Genomic DNA, 12,861 nt, shown 5'->3' on the forward strand with positions numbered 1-12,861 from the left:
AGTGGAGAAGACTTACCTCTGCCCCTCGCCATGTTAGCTGAGACTAGAACATTCAAGAAGGCTTCTTCCCTGCATGTCTGGCACATCAGATAGGACCCCTCACATGGCCATGGGCACCTAAGCCACGGGTCTGAGGCTGTGTACCCCGGGCACCCATTCCCACTCTCACCTGGCTTCCGCGACCCTGCTCCACATGGTTCCTCCACAGGCTCTCTCCACATGGCTTCTCAGGGAGTCGTCTCTTTCTTTCTCTCTTTCAAGATTTATTTATTTGAAAGTCAGAATTACAGAGAGAGGGAGGGAGATCTTCCATCCACTGATTTAATCCCCAAATAGCATCAACAGCCAGGGTCGGTCAAGACCAAAGCCAGGAGCCTGGAACTCTATCCAGGTCTCCCATGTGGGTGGCAAGGACCCAAGCACTTGGGCCGTCTTCTGCTGCTTTCCCAGGTGCATCAGCAGAGAGCTGGAGCAGAAGTGGAGCAGGCAGCATCGATCCGTTGCTCATATGGGATGCCGGCCTTGTAGATGATACCTTACCCTGCTGCGCCACAATTCAGATAGCTTTCCCCTAACAGGGAGCTCAGGCATAAAGCTTGGGCCAGAGCTGGCCGGGGGTGACTTCTGTCCCATTCTGTTGGGTAATACAAGGCAAGTCGAAGGAGAGAGGGTTATATAATGATGGGCATAGAAAGATATAGTTCTGGGCTTGGTGTTGTGGTGCAGGGAGCTAAGCCACCACCTGCAACACCAGCATCCCGTATGGGAGCACCTGTTCGAGTCCTGGCTGCTCTGCTTCCAGTTCAGCTCCCATTAATGTGCCTGGAAAGGCAGTAGATAATACCCCAAATATCTGGGCTCCTGCCACCCATACAGGAGACCCAAATGGAATCTGGGTTCCTGGCTTCTGGCTGGACCATCCCCAGACATTGTGGCAATTTAGGGAGCAAACCAGTGAACTAGCAGATGGAAGATCATTCTCTCTCTCTCTCTTTCAAATAAATAAATAAATATTTTTATTTAAAAAACCTAGAAAGGCATAGTTCCTTGGGAGCCGCTGTATAGCTGACTTCCATAGTGCATTACATAGCTCTTTGTTGCCCACTCAACAGGGCCAGGCAGGAAGCAGGTGCGATGAGAGGCCACACAGACACCGTCTGCTGCAAAGCAGGGGACATGTGGACCCAGACCATTACCGGGCCTGAGGCAGGTGCCCCTGCCAACCTGCGACAGTGAGTGCCTAGGAAGGCTTCCACAGAGGAAGGAACCCAGACCTGGGCTTGTTAAATGAGTGGAACAATAGTCGGTTGAACGAAGAGCACACTCAAAGGTAGACTGGTGAGAAAACTTAGACATTCAGTCTTTTTTTTAAAAAAGGTTTTATTTATTTATTTGAGAGGCAGAGTTACAGACAGTGAGAGGGAGACACAGAGAGAAAGGTCTTCTGTCTGCTGCTTCACTCCCCAAGTGTTTGCAATGGCCTGAGCTGGGCCAATCTGAAGCCAGGAGCCAGGAGCTTCTTCCTGGTCTCCCATGCGGGTGCAGGAGCCCAAGCTCTTGGACCATCCTTCACTGCTTTCCCAGGCCATAGCAGAGAGCTGGATCAGAAGAGGAGCAGCCAGGACACAAACCAGCACCCATATGGGATACTGGCACCGCAGGTGTTGGCTTAGCCTACTCTGCCACAGCGCCGGCCCCGAGGCCCAGTCTTGGTGAATCACTGAAGTTCAAGTCAGAGAGATGAGGTGGGAGGCAAACAAAGCAGGCTCCCAACAACAGGAGGCGGTGGAAGCTGAGAGTCTGGCTGTCTGGGTGGGCACTTGGTGCAGTGGCTAAGATGCTCACATCCCATACTGGAGTGACTGGGTTCAAGTCCCTGCTCTGCTTCCCGTACAGCTTCCTGCCTATGTGCACCTGGGAGGAGGCAGGCAGCAGGCGTCCCTGCCCCCCACATGGGAGGCCCAGGCTGAGTTTGGGCTCCTGGCTGCTGCCTGAACCAGCCCCATCCTGGCTGTTGCAGGCAACTGGGGAGTGAGTCAGTGGATGGAAGATCTTTGTCTGCCCATGTCTTTCTCTCTCTGCCTTTCAAATTAAGGGGGAAAAAAGTCTGAATTTCATCATGATGATTGCTAACCAACTCTGGGTATCAGAACTATCACAGCAGGTGCAAATATTCTGATGTTGAGTTATTCAAGCACCAGTGAGAGCTGTAGGGGGATCCATCCGTATCAAGAGAGGGAATGGGCTGGAAATAGGGTTGGGAACAGTAGCCATGTGAGGAAGGACATCTGAACAGAATGGCTACACCCGGGACATGCCAGAGTCTTACCATCTTTTCGCAGCAAGATGGAGCCACCCATTGTTTACATCAAGGTATGGGACTGGGAGAGGTATTTGGCACAGAGCTTAAGCTATCGGTTGGGCCACCTGCATCCTATGTCAGGGTGCCTGGGTTCAAGTCGTGGCTCTGTTCTCAATTCCAACTTCCTGCTGGTGCTCACCCTGGGTGGCAGCAGGTGACGGTTCAAGTACTTGGATCCCTGCCACCCACATGGGAGACCAGGATTGACTCCCTGGCTCCTGGCTTTGGCCTGGAGCAGCGTTGGCTGTTGGCGGCAAATGGAGAGTGAACTAGCAGTTGCAAGCTCTCTCTCTCAGTGTCTCTCTCTCTCAGTTTCTCTCTCTCCCTCTCAGTTTCTCTCTCTCTCTCTCCCTCCCTCCCTCTCAGTTTCTCTCTCTCTGTCTCATACATGTGGCCTCATCTAGAACTGGGGTGGGCTTGTGACTGCTTCAACCAACAGGCAGCAGCCACAGTGATGGCCAGTGACTTCTGAGCCCATGGAGCTTTGAGGATACTTTCTTCGGGAGAAGCCAGCGTGCTGGAGTGGCCACGTGTACTTGCTCCAGTCCAGAGTCCAGCTGAGCTCTCAACCCACCACCAAGCACATTACCAGCCACGTGAATGAACTGCTTGGACATCAGCCCAGCGGAGTCTTCCAACGACTCCAGCCCCAGCAGCGGCCTGACTTCAGCCGCAGCAGAGACAGCAAGTGAGAACAGCCCTCCTGAACCCTTCCTGGATTCCTGACTCATGAAATCAGAGGAAAAAGAAGACGGTTGCTTGAAGCGGCTTAACTTGGTAATAATTAAGCAGTCATACTTAACTGAAACTCTGAGGTCACAACTCAAACCCTAAACCCAACACTGAAGCAGTCAGACATGAAATGCAAATCAGCAAGCTGGGCCTGGCGCAGGACGGCAGGTGCACCGGTGACCCTGGCTGGGCTGCCCTGGGCTGTGTCCTCACCCGCCCCTTTCTGCCAGCATCCCAGGCTCCCCCCACAGCGGGGTTCATGCGGCTTCCTTAGGAGGCTGGGGGCGGGAGCCGGGGGCCAGGGTAACCCTCCCCTCTCCCCTCTTCCCCCCTCTCCTCTTGGTGTGCCTCCTCCTCGGCTCAGGCTCCTGCCAGCTAGTGAATCCCATTCTATTTCTAGCTTCTGCAAGGTGACTTGTCTCCAGCTCTGATGACACCACTTCCTCCCTTTGTTCCTTCAGCCTACAGTGCCAGCAACTTCCTGCTATTGTTAATTTCCGATTACTTCACCCGCTCCTGTTTGTACCCTCGGCTCCTCCATCCCCTGTGTAACCACCTCCAAATGTCAATGTTCCTCTGTTGTTGTTGTTTTCCCCCAAGATTTATTTGTTTGAAAGGCAGAGCTCGAGAGAGAGAGAGAGAGAGAGAGAGAGAGAGAGAGAGTTATATTCTATCTTGAGTCCCCAAATGCCCACAGTAGCCAAGTCTGGGCCAGGCCAATTACATCCTGGTCTCCCACATGAATGGCAGGGGCCCAAGTTCTTGGGTCATCATCCGTTGTTTTCCCAGGAGCAGCCAGGGCTCCCCCCCAGCATTCCGATATGGGATGCTGACATTGCAAAGCAAGGCTTGCCCCGCTGCGCCACAGTACCAGTTCGATGTTCTGTGTTTTTTTGTTTTGTTTTTTGACAGGCAGAGTGGACAGTGAGAGAAAGAGAGAGACAGAGAGAAAGGTCTTCCTTTTTGCCATTGGTTCACCCTCCAATGGCCACCGCGGCTGGCACGCTGCGGCCGGCTCATCATGCTGATCTGTAGCCAGGAGCCAGGTGCTTCTCCTGGTCTCCCATGGGGTGCAGGGCCCAAGCACTTGGGCCATCCTCCACTGCACTCCCTGGCCACAGCAGAGAGCTGGCCTGGAAGAGGGGCAACCGGGACAGAATCTGGCGCCCCGACCGGGACTAGAACCCGGTGTGCCGGCGCCGCAAGGCGGAGGATTAGCCTAGTGAGCCGCGGCGCCGGCCGATGTTCTGTGTTTTAATGTGAGAGCGATTCAGTGTCCTCATCAGGTGCGCAGTCACAGAACCCCCAGCCCACTGTGCACGAGGAGGAGTGTGGGCCCACGTGCTCGGATGTCCCAGAGCCGCAGAAGCAGAGATTGTACCTGTCACGGTTCAAATGCGGTGGATGCCAGTGGCCCTCCAACTTCCACGCAGAAGGAGACAGCCAAAGAGATAGAGAAGGAGCTGCTGGAACCATTCCCACCCAGAGTCAGGAGCACCAAGCACCGAGCACCGAGCACCAAGCACCAAGCACCGATGTGCAGACTCCATGGGAGGGACTGAGGACTCAGAGGGGAGCAGACAGGTGAGTCCTCCCGTGTGCTTACACTGCCGTGGGGGCAACACACATGGACAGGAGGCATGGACGGCAGAGGCCACGCAGAGGTTAAAAGGCGGGTGACGCATGAACACCACCACGTGTGCGGGGCAGGCAAGCCTCACGCGGGCAGCGCGATGGCAGCTCTGAGACAGAGGCCCCTGAGCACAGATGTGGGGACACCATGTCCCCAGAAGGGGAAATGGCCATCGCAGGGGCCCTGAAGCAGGAAACAGCAGGAAGGGCGTGAGGAACCCCGAGAAGGGTGGCCTGGCGTGGACCGAGAGAGCAGGAAGGAAGTGGTGAGGGGGAGGGGAGAGGCTGCGGGGGGCCACAGGAGCCAGGAGGCGCTGTTTGGATTTCAGTCTACGAAAAATGAGAAGCCATTGGAAGGTTTTATGCTAGGAAGTGATTGATGGTTTTTTAAAATGTATTTATTTGAACAGCAGACTGACAAGCGAGAGAGAGAGGAATTTTCCATCCGCTGATTCACTCCCCAAATGCCTGCAAAAACCAAGCTGGCGGGTCAAAACCGGGAGCCAAGAACTCTGTCCAGATCACCCACGTGAGTGGCAGGAACTCAAACCCTCAGGCCACAATCCACTGCCTCCCGAGCACCTTAGCAGGAAGCTGCATTGGAATCAGAGCCAGGGCTCCAATGGCACTCGGCCATGAGATGCAGGCGTCCTGAGCAGCGGCTTCACCCACTGGCCCCTGGTTTACGCTTCCGAAAGACCTCTCTCGCTGGAGCGTCAGGACGACGAGGAAGGAGCAAGCGTGGAAGCCGGACAACGAGCTGGCGAGCTCGGCCAGTGGCCCAGGCGGGAGCCAGTGGCAGGGTGAGAAGTTTGGGTTTGCGAGACCTCTGTGTCACAGCAACCAAGCCAGGTGTGGGGGCCCTGTGGAGTGCAGGCCGCGGGGTTCCCTCCCCAGAGAGGCTGCTTGAGCAGGCCCAGGCCCAGCGACAGCATTTGCATTGCTGACAGTCATCATATGATGGTGATGCGGCCTGTCCAGGAACCACACTCTGAAAACCACCGCTCCAGAACAACGCTTTCTGACGACGGTGTCATAAGGGCCCCATCTATGCTGTTAAATCTTCTAACAGTTACACTGAAAAAATAAAAAGAAAGGTGAACATAATTTTAATAAAATACTTCACTTGTAGTTATTTTATTAATACTTAATAAGCCATTAATATTTTATTAACGTATCCAGGACTATCATTTCAACATGTTATCAATATTGCTAAATAATTAATGTGATATTTTACATTCTATTTTTCATATTAAGAGTTTGAAATCCCAGAGAGAGAGAAAGACAGGCTGAAGTAAAGATCTCCCATCTGCTGTTTCACTCCCCCCAATAATGGCCACAAAGCCAGGAGCCAGAAACTCAATCCAGGTCTCCCGTGTACGGGGCAGGGACCTATCCACTTCTGGGCTGCACAGTAGCAGGAAGCTGGGATTGGGAGCAGAGCTGGGACTGGAACCCAAGCACTCCAAAACCGGATGTGGGCCTCCCAAGCTGCATCATAACGATAGTGCCACACGTATGCCCCGCCCCCACCTTACGTGCTTTATGCCTACGGCACGTTTCGGTTAGCACTGCTCACGCCCTCCATAGCCACACTGGTGGCCGGTGATCACCGCGCCAAGGCCGGGAGCCTACACAGCGCCAGCCCGAATGTCAGCTCGTCTTGGAGACCAGTGAGCTCAGGAGGGAAAGTTCCCTCTTGCATTCAGCAACACAGAGGAGCTCTAGCAACAAACGGTTTCATTTCTGTGAAGTGGAGGGAGGGGGTATGCAGACGCTTCCTTCCTGAAGTTGGGCTAAGGTCTGAGAGTGGATGGATCAGGCTGACAAAACTCAACAGCGACGCTGGACCCAGGAACAGCGCCATCCTATCCCTGCTGATGGAGAACTGAATGTCACCCCTGTAGTGCACTTACCCCAAAATCGAGCCCAGCCTCTAGACCCACGGGTTTGCAAAACAACCAGGGGACCACAGAACATGTTAAAGGACACCCAGAGGCGCAAACAGCCGAGTCAGACCGTGAGATGAACGAGAAGGAGAACTGTTACAGAGGAAAAGACGTAGAGGTACAAAACAAGTGTAACGCATGGATGCAGTGCGAATTCTAATCTGAAAAACCCAGAAGTTACAATCAATCCAGGGGGCCAGCGCTGTGGCATAGCGGGTAAAGCTGCCGTCTGCAGTGCCAGCATCCCATATGGGCACTGGTTCGAGTCTGGGCTGCTCCACTTCCAATCCAGCTCTCTGCTATGGCCTGGGAAAGCAGTAGAGGATGGCCCAGTAGAAGAAGTAGTCCAGCAGTAGAAGCAGTCCTTGGGCCCCTGCACCCACACGGGAGACACAGAAGAAGCTCCTGGCTCCTGAATTCAGGACAGCCCAGCACTGGCCATTGCGGCCATTTGGGGAGTGAACCAGCAAATGGAAGATTTCTCTCCCTCTCACTCTCACTCTGCCTCTCTGTATCTCTGCCTTTCAAATAAATACATCTTTAAAAAAATAAAATAAATCGAGGAAATTTGGAGACAGGTTAGATATTCAATACTATTAAGGAATTGTTAATTTTTTTAGATGTAGTGTTACAGTTATGCTTTCTGAAGGAATTTAGTAGTTTGGAAATACATATTTATGGACAGAATCACAATGCCTGCGATTTGCTTTAAACTGATTCGAGGGGAGGCGGAATAAATAAAACAAGACAGGCCATATGGTAATACTTGAAGCTGCGTGATGGGTTCTTGGAGGATCATTATTCTCTTCGTGGGTGGCTGAGCAGTACCATAAGGTTAAAAGGGAGGGCTGGACGACTGTGAAGACGGGAGCGAGGATTTTACTTTTCTTTCTAGACAGGAGCGGTAGCCTCAGGAGCTGAAAAGAGACGCAGGGACGAGAGACAGCAAGACAGGGACCACGCCAGGCTCCAGGGCATATGCGCTCGGGCAGGGTCTTGTGCGCCCCGATAAGGAGCTGAGTCGCTGGCTGCTTTACCGCCAGTCCTCGAGACTGCTGCTCCTGGACTAACACGTTGGTCCCCGCCCAGGAGCCACAGATCCCCCTGCACCTGCTCAGCAACCAACTCCTCTGCGCGCCCGCGCCCAGCCCGGGCCCTACACCCCATCATCCCCCGCGCCGTTCTGGGGGGCGCATTCTTGCTTCAGACTGGAGCAAGGTGAAGCAGAGGGTGTCGCGTGGCCTTCTGGGAAATGCAGTTCTCGTTTCCGGAAGGAGCCGCCGCCTAACCTACGCGCGAGACTACACACCCCACAAGGCATCGCGCACACGGCGGCTGAGCGGTGTGTTGCTGCCCCCGCGTGGCGGCTGAGGGCTGATGCCCGGGTCTGGGAACCACGGCTAGAGGTGCCGCCCGAGCCGTAGGAGCTACGCGGAGGATCTTTCCGGGAAGCCCTAGAAAGTTCTCCGGAGGAAAAGACTCCCAGCCTGGGCCGGAAAGGATGATCTTAATGAAGGAACGGGAAGAGGGAACCGCACGAGGATTAACGGAGCTCAGGGCAGTACCAGTCGGCAGCACGCTGTGGTTATTAGTGCTTATGGGGTGAGCGCCTCTCACGTGCTGAGCACCGCCCCCCGCGTTTTGCATGTGTTGACTTGGCCCATCTCCCCCAAAAGCGACTCGAGGTATCAGGCCTTTTTACAGGAATGAAACTGAGGCTCGGAGAAAGCAAGCTGGCCAGATTCACTCAACAGATCAGTGGCAGGGCTGGGATTTGGACCCCGACTGTCCAACCTTGAAAGTCCATGCCTTCTCCACTATGGACATCCGATTGATCGCCCAATCAGATTATCCCGAGACTGTAGTTAGCACGGGGATCGATTCTAGCTGGCCATTAGCGTGTGACTCCGTTGGTGATTGTCAGTGCTTGCTCCTACCCAATTTTGTGATTTATCTCTCGAGGACCAAGTTAACAAAGAACTAACTTTATAATTAGCACATGAATCAGCTCCGGCTTCCGTTTGTTCGCGATCGGCTCTCTGATCAGCACTTGAATCAGCAGCCAGGCTTGAGTAAGGAGCTGGTTTCTGATTCAGAGACCCGCACCAGGGATCCTGCTGTTGCCCAGAAAAGCCCGGGTCGTTTTGGCCTAGGTGACCTCCTCCTCCAGGGCGCCCCCATCCACTCCCCGAAACCCACCGCCGCCTGCCAGGCTCCCTCGCGTCAGGCTGGGTGATTTCCTCGGCCCTCCCCGATCTTGTTTCTGATGGAATGGCGCAGCGACGACCACAGGTGCAGAAATTACCTGTTCTCTGCCGGAGCAGGGGGAGCAGGGGCCACATTCACTTCACTGGCGTGTTCCCAGCATCGGGCCGGACACACAGCGTGGGCTCTGTGAATGCTGGGGCCGAGGGGGCTGGCTGCTCACCGCCATCCCCCGCCCTGCGCTTAGCAAATCAGCCCAGAGTCACTTTGCTCTCAGTCGGGTCGGGTTTGTCATCAGCCATTCCAAAGACAGGGGAACAGGGGAGGAGGGTGGGTGGTCAGGCTGGGGCTGTGAACTCCCTGGAGAATCTGGTGTAGTGGGGGCATGGGAACCCCATAACCTCTGGCTGCCGGCTCCCCCACGGAGGTTATGGAGCTGGTGATGGTGAATACTGGGGCCTCCAGGGGCCATACACTGAACAGAGGTTGGGGGGCAGCTGCCCAGCCTGGGAATACGTTCCGGACCTTGCATCTGGGGTGATCACATGAGCAGTGCTCCTCAACAAAACAGAAGCAGAAGGGATGTTTGTAGGTCAGTTCTGGGCTTTTTCAGGTTTTTCAGGAAGCCGGTGAACCTTCTTCATTCTGCCTCCTCCCACTTGCCAGATGGAAGCAGGCAATTCTGAGCCCCAGGAGACAATGGACTCACGGAGGAGCAAGTCTGGTGTGTGACTCGCCCCGTGCAGGCCGGGACACCTGGATGGAGAAACGAGATATTGTGTGAGGTCCCTGGAATCCAGCGGGTCACTCGTTACAGCAGCTGGCATCACGCTGCCTGACACGCTGGCCCTTCCTCCTGGGCCCCCCACCCCACCCCCACCCCCGACGCTGGTAAGGTGTGGGTGTCCTTTCGTATAAGGAGCCTCTGGGCCCGGGCTGGGGTGATCTGGCTTCCCCACAGCAGGCTGCAGGTGCCCTAGCTGCTCCCTGTTTGTTATTAAAATCGACCAGTGGTGCAGCAGGTGAAGCTGGGGTGGTGTATCCCACATCAGAGGGCCTGGGGTGGAGTCCTGCCTTCACTCGCCAGAGTTACAGAGAGAGGGAGAGAGGTCTTCCATCTGCTGGGTCACTCCCCCAAAATGGCCGCAGTGGTCGGAGCTGGGCCGATCCGAAGCCAGGAGCCGGGAGCTTCCCTGGGATCTCCCAGGGGCCCAAGGACTTGGGCCATCTTCTATTGCTTTCCCAGGCCACAAGCAGAGAGCTGCTTCAGAAGAGAGCAGCCAGGACATGAACTGGTGCTTATATGGGCTGCCGGCATGATAGGTGGAGGCTTAGCCCAGTGTGCCACAGCACCAGCCCCTCATCTTTCCTTTTTTAAAGATTCATTTATTGGGGCCGACATCATGGCATAGCGGGTAAAGCTACCATCTACAATGCTGGCATCCCATATGGGTGTCATTTTGTGTCTTGGCTGCTCCACTTTCCAATCCAACTCCCTGATAATGGCCTAGGAAAATGCAGCAGAGGACGACTCAAGTATTTAGGCCCCTGTCACCCACGTGGGAAACTCAGAAGTTCTTGCCTCCTGGCTTCAGCCTGGTCCAGCCCTAGCCATTGCTGCTATCTGGGGAGTGAATCAGCAGATGGAAGATCGATCTCTCTCTCCCCTTCTCTCTTTGTAACTGACTTTCAAATAAAGAAATAAATCTTTTTTAAAAAAAATTTATAAGGGACAGTGACAAAGAGGAAGAGGGAGAGAGACATCTTTCATCTACTGGCTCCTTCCCCAAAAGTCCACAACAGCTAGAGTTGGGCCAGGGCCAGACCAGGCCAAAGTGAGGAGCCAGGAGCTTCTCCCGGGTCTCCCACATGGGTGTCAGGAACACAACCACTTACATCATCGTCCAATACCTTTTCCAGGCGCATTAGCAGGAAGCTGGATCAGAAGCGGAGCCCTGGGGTGCCGATACAGGGTGTGGGTGTTCCAAGCAGCAGCCTAACCCACTGGGGCAAAATACCTACTCCCCAACTGTCTTCTCTCTCTCTCCTCTCTCTCTCTTGCTCTCTCTCTGCCTTTCAAACGAATCTATTTTAAAAAGCTGTTGTGGGATTTCCCTCTGTTCTGTGCGCATACGTAAACTTTTCCCCCATGGCCTTCCGGGCTCTTCTCCCAAGCTGGGAGCTGCACTTCCTGAAAGATTCTGAGAGTTGTGTTCACCTCTCTGCCTGGGGTGGGGGTGGGGCTGGGGGTGGGGGTACCTCGTGCACAGGGTCTTGGTGGTGGCCTGGAGAAGGCGGTGCCCTCCTGGGGCCCGCTGCTCTGACCTGGTGCGTGCGGCGCATGTGTGTGCAGGGGGCGTGCTCTCCTTGGCGCCTGCTCTGTTGACCCTACTGTGTTCAGGTGCACCGTCAGCCTGATCTTTGAAGGGAGTTCCCAGAGTCCTCCGCACCCTTTTGTGTGAGCCCCACCGGCCGGACCTGGGTTGACAGGGGCTGGCTGAGGCATCAGAGGACGTCACTGTGACCCCCCCACACACACTTTGCTTGAACAAAATTGGGACATGGAAGGGGCCAAAGTCCCTTTATAAAGTGACCTTTTAAAAATACATATATTTGAAGTATTTATTTGAAAGGCAGAGGCAGACACAGAGCATCATCCATCTGCTGGTTCACTGCCCAAGTGCCAGCAACAGCCAGGGCTGGGCCAGGCTGCAGGGGGAGCCAGAAACTCCATCTGGTCTCCCACATGAGTGGCAGGGGCCAAACGTCTGTGAGCCATCAGCTGCTGCCTTGCGGGCTGCACATTCACAAGAAGCCAGCATCAGAAGTGTGGAGCCAGGGTGCCGATGTTGTGGCGTAGCAGGTAAAGCCGCCACCTGCAGTGCAGGGATCCCATATGGGCGCCGGTTCGAGGCCTGGCTGCTCCACCTCTGATCCAGCTCTCTGCTATGGCCTGGGAGAGCAGTAGAAAATGGCCCAAGTCCTTGGACCCCTGCACTCACCTGGGAGACTCTTGGCTCCTGGTTTCACATTGGCACAGCTCCCGCCATTGCAGCCATCGGGGGGGTTAACCAGTGGATGGAAGACCCCCCCACACCTCTGCCTCTCTGCAACTCTGCGTTTCAAATAAATAAATAAATCTTAAAGGGGGGGGGCAAGATTCAAACCCAGGAACTCTGCCATGGAATGCAGGCATCCTAAGTGGTGCCTTAAACACTGCTCCAAACACCCGCCCAGAAAGAGACCTTGTGGGGGCCAGGTGGACTGACCGCATGGATCTGAGTGTGCAGCCATGTGCACTCAGGTGTGTCTGTGTGTGTGTGTGTGCATGCGTGTATACCCACCTCTTATGTTTGATGTGAATCCCTGAAGGTGTTTCTTGTGTGGATGTGTGGTTTGGACACACCTGGGGTGAGGCTGCGTGCGTGTGCAGTGCACGGCTGTGTGTCTGAAGGGTGAGTCCGAGGGTCTATGTGTTCCAGATGCCTGCGTGCGTGTGCTCCGGTGAGCCTCAGAACTCCCGGTGTGCCAGCGTGCGTGTGGGTGTGAACCGAGTGTGTCTGTGGATATTCGGGCGTGTTCTGTGTGCATGGGACTGCGTGTGGGTCTGAGCCATCGCCCCCGCAGGGCCCCCTCGGCTCTCAGGCAATTTAATTTCATTCTTTCTGCTGTGGCTGTTTCTGCTGCTTCCGGCCCCTTCTCCAGATGTAGCAATTAAGCAAATACAGTAATTAAGCGGAGTCCCCCAAACAGCCATCCCACCAGGATCGCCTTCCAGAAGCTAATGACGCAGACACACACGGCACAATGTGGGCACCCCAGGCACCCCCAGGCTGCGCTTCTGTGGCGTGAAGGCACAGGCAAGCCGCTCACCGACAGCACAGTCCCTTCCTATACCTTGTCATTCAGGCCTCAGCATAACAGCCACCTATTCCAGGAAGCCTCCCAGGCTAGGCATGAGGAACAGGGGTTGGACTCCAC

The 12,861-nt window shown here is 54.9% G+C and overlaps 1 long non-coding RNA gene across 1 annotated transcript; it reads right to left on the reverse strand.

Annotated features, from left to right (window-relative positions):
- Positions 1–5,104: 5,104 nt before the first annotated feature.
- LOC138846367 (uncharacterized) lies at positions 5,105–7,855 on the reverse strand. Its single transcript, XR_011383849.1, has 2 exons — positions 7,442–7,855; positions 5,105–5,803 (listed from the first exon to the last, which is right to left on the reverse strand). It is a non-coding gene; the product is annotated as an uncharacterized lncRNA (long non-coding RNA).
- Between the last annotated feature and the right edge of the window lie 5,006 nt (positions 7,856–12,861).

Source organism: Oryctolagus cuniculus, chromosome 18, assembly GCF_964237555.1.
Source record: "Oryctolagus cuniculus chromosome 18, mOryCun1.1, whole genome shotgun sequence".
Taxonomy (NCBI): Eukaryota; Metazoa; Chordata; class Mammalia; order Lagomorpha; family Leporidae; genus Oryctolagus; species Oryctolagus cuniculus.